This window comes from Rutilus rutilus (assembly GCF_951802725.1).
Source record: "Rutilus rutilus genome assembly, chromosome: 13".
Lineage (NCBI taxonomy): Eukaryota > Metazoa > Chordata > Actinopteri > Cypriniformes > Leuciscidae > Rutilus > Rutilus rutilus.
Window position 1 is genome coordinate 20,325,165 of NC_140218.1, and position 6,000 is coordinate 20,331,164.

A 6,000-nucleotide genomic window follows, 5' to 3' on the forward strand; every position below is an offset into this window, starting at 1 on the left:
CAAATCTGTATGTGCAATTGTCTCTAATTGTGACATTGATTCAGGGAGATCTGCATTCTTCAGCCTCTTACGGTTTTCCAGTGTGGGTCTCAGAGTCTAGGGAACCATTAACACGATACCAATCTAAACCAATGGCTCCAGTTCGGGCCTCCCACAGTCTCCGAAGGGCAACCTGTCCGACCCCAAAGTACCAAAATACCTCCTTCCCCCTTGGTTTTTGTGGACAGAAGGGCATTAACGTGAGCAGTGTGTCACTGACAGATGCATGTCAGAGCCGAGGCAATTATGAGGACGCTCTCACAGACAGCCTGTGTCATCACGTCTCGCAGTCGCCGTTCTGAAGTGAACATACCCAGCCGCTGTGCGTTTGTGGGGTAATTAACCTAATGATGCGGCTATGTGATTCATAATGTATCTTCCGAATCTTTCCTCAGGGCGTTACTTTGCAGTTTTGGAGTTGGGGAGATTATGAAAATGGAGAAGAATGCCAGCTGCGGTTGCATAACTATGATGACTATATAAATATAATCACCTAGGAGGATTTGTATTCGCTCACATAATAAAAAATAAAAAATAAAAATAAAAATCACACTGCATTCTAAAACAAGGAATGCTTTTACATATATATATATATATATAGATATATAGGAATCTATCCTTATATATATATATATATATATATATATATATATATATATATATATATATATATATATATATTCATTCATATTTTATATATAACTCATTCTCCGTTACCTGGACTGAGAAATTCATGTTTATCTGAGAAAAGGCTGAGCTTTTGCAAAAAAAAGGCCATTTCTTACAGTTTTTCCCCTTCGTTTGGTTTAAAACACTGTTCGTTGTCATCGAACAATACCAGGTGACACCATTGTGACTATAAGTTTGCTAAGAAGTATTTCCTACTAAAGCAAGGCACTATTTGACTTTGGCCAAGCATAAACATAGCAGATTGGGAGTGGCCATAGATGACAACATGCCCAGTGCATTATGGGTGTAGGAGCTTTCCTATCTATTTGGCAACAACAGCCTTTTTCTCTATTTTCTCTAGTCAGGTATAGCACAGATTTCATTTTTCCCCGCCTTCCTACCGTATACTAGGCAGCCACGTTTTATTGAAAGCCCATTTTGCCAGTGGTGAATTACCCCTTTAAATGTCCATTAAATTTACCTTCACATGTAATTCTTCATACAGGCAATTTTAAAATGTTTTAAAGCCCCTTTCACACAGCGCTTTGAACCCGGGAAATTGCCGGCAAATTGCCAGAGTGCCTTCTGTGTGAACGCAAACACGACCCGGGATTGGTGCCAGGATCGATGCCGGGTTGGGGACCTAGTAACATTGCCGTGTTCAGTCCCGGAACGCGCGCTGTGTGAACAAAAGCCGTAATAATGCCGTGTCGTAGTGATGACGCTGAAGTCGGGATCGTTCGCCAGCTACTGAAACGGTACGTAATGTGCAAGTTTATGATCGAATCAGAGAAAAAAAAATCAACCCGGTCACACTAAATGCGTCTCTATAGCTGCACGCATTGTGTTTATCGTGCAATTTATAGCCTACGCCAAAATGAGTTTTACGTGCATATGATACGCATGGGTAGGATTAGTAGTGTGGGGTGCAATAAAGTGCGTATCAAATGCACGCGAAAACTGCGTATCATATGCACGTAAAAACTCATTTTCGCGTATAAATTGCACGATAAACACAGAGAAATCGCAGCTCATAAGCAAACTCAAGACGCTGCTGAGACATTACAAGTCACATCGATGTCACGTGTCTTTACGGGATTTTTACGGGTTGTGTGTGGGTGTGAATGCACTCTCTCGCAGTGGATTCCGGATAATCACTGGCAGTGTGAATGAACCAAAATCAAACGAACCCGGGTCAAAACCCGTGTCACTTTATCCGTGTATTTTCCGGACTCTCTGTGTGAAAGGGGCTTTAGTGTAACACTAATAATGTTTGTGAGAGAGATTTTTTAAGAAAAAAATATTTAATGGTATAATGTATTGATTTTAGTACAAGCGGTGTGTGTTTTGAGATACTATTGATGCCATCTTGGAAAATGTATCATTCATATTCATCTAACTTAACTTTAAAATAAAATAAAACAAAATAAAGTACAAAAATCGAGTTGTTCTTTATAATTAACGTGAAGATGTTAATTAATAATTACCGTCTGCTTTTAATAATTCTGAAAATAAGGTGTACAAAGCCCATAATCGTAGGCACACCTTTCTGTCCTCTCTTCCTCGCTCTCTTTGCATGCAGAATGAGACAGAGGAATAGACAGAGACAGGAGCATCGTTCTCATTCCTGGCAAGGCCTTCTGTGTCTTACCGGAGCCTCCTTGTCTGAGCAATAGCTCCCGCTCACAATTTATAGGAAAATCAATCGTTGCTCACTGTCTGTGTACTTTGCTCATTCCAAAGCTTTACAGTGCTGCACATTGTAACATAAGCTTGGAGAGACTTGTCAGGCTCATTTATAATCCAGAACACCACAAATACAAGTGGGGTTAAAATGAGAGTGGGATAAAAGAACAGAAAAGAAAACCAAGTTGCCAGGTGGGGACTTGGAGACAGGCGGACAAATAATAATGCTAATAACGATAATAAACCAAAAGAGCACTTCAGACAAATAGTAAAATATCCCAAGTATGAAAGGTCTGAGACGGTTTTAGACATTTTACTTTGAGCTCATCCAATCTTTCACCCAATAGACCGAAACGAGACAGGATCGAGCCGCTACCATAGTAACAGTTGTGTTTGGTGGCGACTGGTATCAGCAGGGCTGGGGCTGCGCAGAGCTGTTTAGAGTAACTCGGGTTGCCATGAAAAAATCTGAAGCATGCACAAAACATAATATACAGGGACTCAGCGTCGCCCAGGGAGAGAGTCTCTCTGTCTGCTCTGCTCTCTACAGGTGGCCTTGTTTGGAAATGCTGACAAATAGGAAATTTGGAGCAATAGTAGAACTATGGCTCATTCCAAGCGTCCACTGCGATAGTCTTGTGCAATGTCCAGGTCTCATAAAGAACCACTTTTTGTGTCTTACTTCAGGGTTCAGTAATACAGTCTCACATATAGAAATGCGTATGTATGCTGTATGGTAGGACACCGAGGCTAGTTGTCACTTGGGCTACAGTATATCTTAGTATATTGTATAAGGTTTGGAGTTCATGCTTAAATGCTTGTTTTCTCTGGAGAGTTGTTTCACAACTATCTTAAATGTTGTTGATTTGTTCAATTCAATCCTCAAAAAAAAAAAAAAAATTTTTATTTGTAATAGCTGTTGGGAAAAGAAGTGAATAATAAAACCACATTGGGACATGGTGGTTCAGCTATATTACGAAAGTAGAATCTTTTTTTCTTACAGAAAATTAGAACAAGGGTATTTTTCATAAGTTTCGATAAGTTGTCAGTCACATGTGTTTTATATATTCTAATCATAAACACTTATTATTTTTACATTATCATGTCAGTAATGAGGTTGTCATTTAATGTAACCTACTAAACTATGCAACTTTAGGCCCTCTGGCGGTTAAAAAAACAAAACTGAACGCATTTTGGCGGAATAACATTGTTTTGGTTGTGCTTCGGCTCTGCGCGGATGAATAGCCTATGGTTCTATGGTATGGTATGGTATGGTATGTTTACCTCTCTGAGTCAGCTTCAATTGAAGATAATGGCGGTAGAAGATTGCTTGGAGAGAAAGTAAATCGTTTTTTCTCAATCTCATACCTAAAAAAAGGAGAGAGATAGGCTACTGCTCATGAAACATTCACTTCTGGCTTAAGAGATAACCAGTTTAGGAGAAAAGATATCAAGCTGACTATCTGAAGACGTTACTAGCCTACTAGCCATGGCTAAAGTTACCGATTTGACATTGACACGGTAGCCTATCCTTTAAAATAAATTCAAGCACAGCGCTACAACAACCCATAATGAAATGACCCTTCGCAATAGATAATGCTAGATGGTAGAGAGCTAGCCTACATCTGGCAATTTATCTATTCAATAAAAATACCATACTCACCTGTAGCAATAAAAAATATATATCTGTCCATGTCGCCACAACCGTTCAAATCCCTCAGGTCTCGCCATCTCTGAAAAGATAATGTTGATTCTCATTTTATTACGCTCTCTGTCGCTCTTTTTTGCCAGCAACTAGCAACTTGTAACAACCCACTGCATACACGAGTCAAAGCAGCCCGGGCAACTTTTTTCAGTGACGAGACACACGGGCAATTTCCCGCGAAAACCACCCCGAAATTTAAACACTTAAAATATGCTTTCCATATGAATCAGGGTAAGACTAAAACAGTTTTGGAAGAAGAATTGATGATGCACTGACTCATTATTTACATTTTGTTAATTTTAAACAAAAATTTTACATTGTGGTTTGTAATTTTTGGTTACTTCTCCCAATTTTTGCTGTTTCATGAAAAAAAGTAATTAATATATTTTAAATATAGATGTGGTATGATGGCTATATGCTTAAGATTTCATATTTCATACCTCTCATATCAGTGTCAGTAAAGAGCGATCTTCCATGCAAGTACATGTAGCCTATGTTTTTTATTTCTTTAAATTTTGTTTAAATTTACAAATAAATGCTGTTCATTTGAAAGTTCTATTCATCAAAGTCAGTTTCCACAAAAATATTAAGCAGCACAACAGTAATAAAATATATGAAAATACATTAAAATAGAAACATAGTTCAACTACGACTTTTAATAAAATATAGGCAATATTTATACAATATTTTAAATTGTAACAATGTTTAACACTATTGCTGTTTTTACTGTATCAAATAAATGCATCCTTGGTGAACATAAGAGACTTCAAATCATACCAACCCCAAAATTTAGAACAATAGTGTATATTTTTAGTAAAACTTTAAGATATATTAAAAGTCCGAATATTTTGAAAGGCCTAGTTGTGACATTTTCTGAATGGATTTGAAAAGTACGCTGTTATTATCTTATTAAGGAACATTTTTTGCTTTTTACAGTACAACAATGAAGGCATAGATTTGTGAAGAGGAAGCCTGTTAAGCATCTAACGGTGCCTCATTTTATCTCTGGAGTCAATCCCTGCGAGTCTGTGCTGTTATCTCCCTACCTGTCCTCTTGTTGAGGATGAGGAATCTATTAATTAAAATAGGCTACAGCCATATGCTGTGATTGTTTATACAGTGCTCAGTGAACAAGGAAACTCCACATTCACAATGGAACCATTCATAAACGTTCACTCTCCTCTCTGAAAAAAAGAAAAGAAAAAAGAATAGTTGCTCTTAGCATTTGGGCAAGAGGTAATTGGGATCACTCAGCTTGTCTGATGCTGATAATGGGGCAATGGGAAATTCCTGTCAGGGAGTTTGTGGTGCTAGGTGGTTTCGCAACTGCCTTGGCAAGCTCTGAGCGCTCCACACTGTACGTTGTATGAGTTGAAGCATGCTCGCATAGCTGTCATTAAACATATTTAAAACAACATAACAACAGCAAAAAAGACAAACCACTTTGCAGTGATAGCCATTTGAGAATTATTAATAGTAATATGCAAGAAGAAGAAGCTAAGGACCGATTGCATATTAATATAATACCACTGCAAATACAATTATTTAAACAATAGAACACTTAATCAATGCTTTTGGCTAATAATGCAGCTAGTTCATGGATACAATTCCTGATTTTTTTTTTTTAAATGAACATTTCCATCACATCTCAATTAATATATTGCGTTTGACAATATTCTGTGATGGAAATGATATTGTGTTTTTGGAGTAGAATGTATTTTAATATTTTATGTGTCCTAATGTGTCCTCAAATAATATTTTCACACTTTTTGGATATTAACAGTTTACAGCTTGATTGGAAATGATGAACAATAAACAATATTAAGTGATATTTACCTTAATTTTTTGTTATTCACACAGCGTCTCAAATTTCATCTCTTCACTGAAGTTGTCTCCTTGGA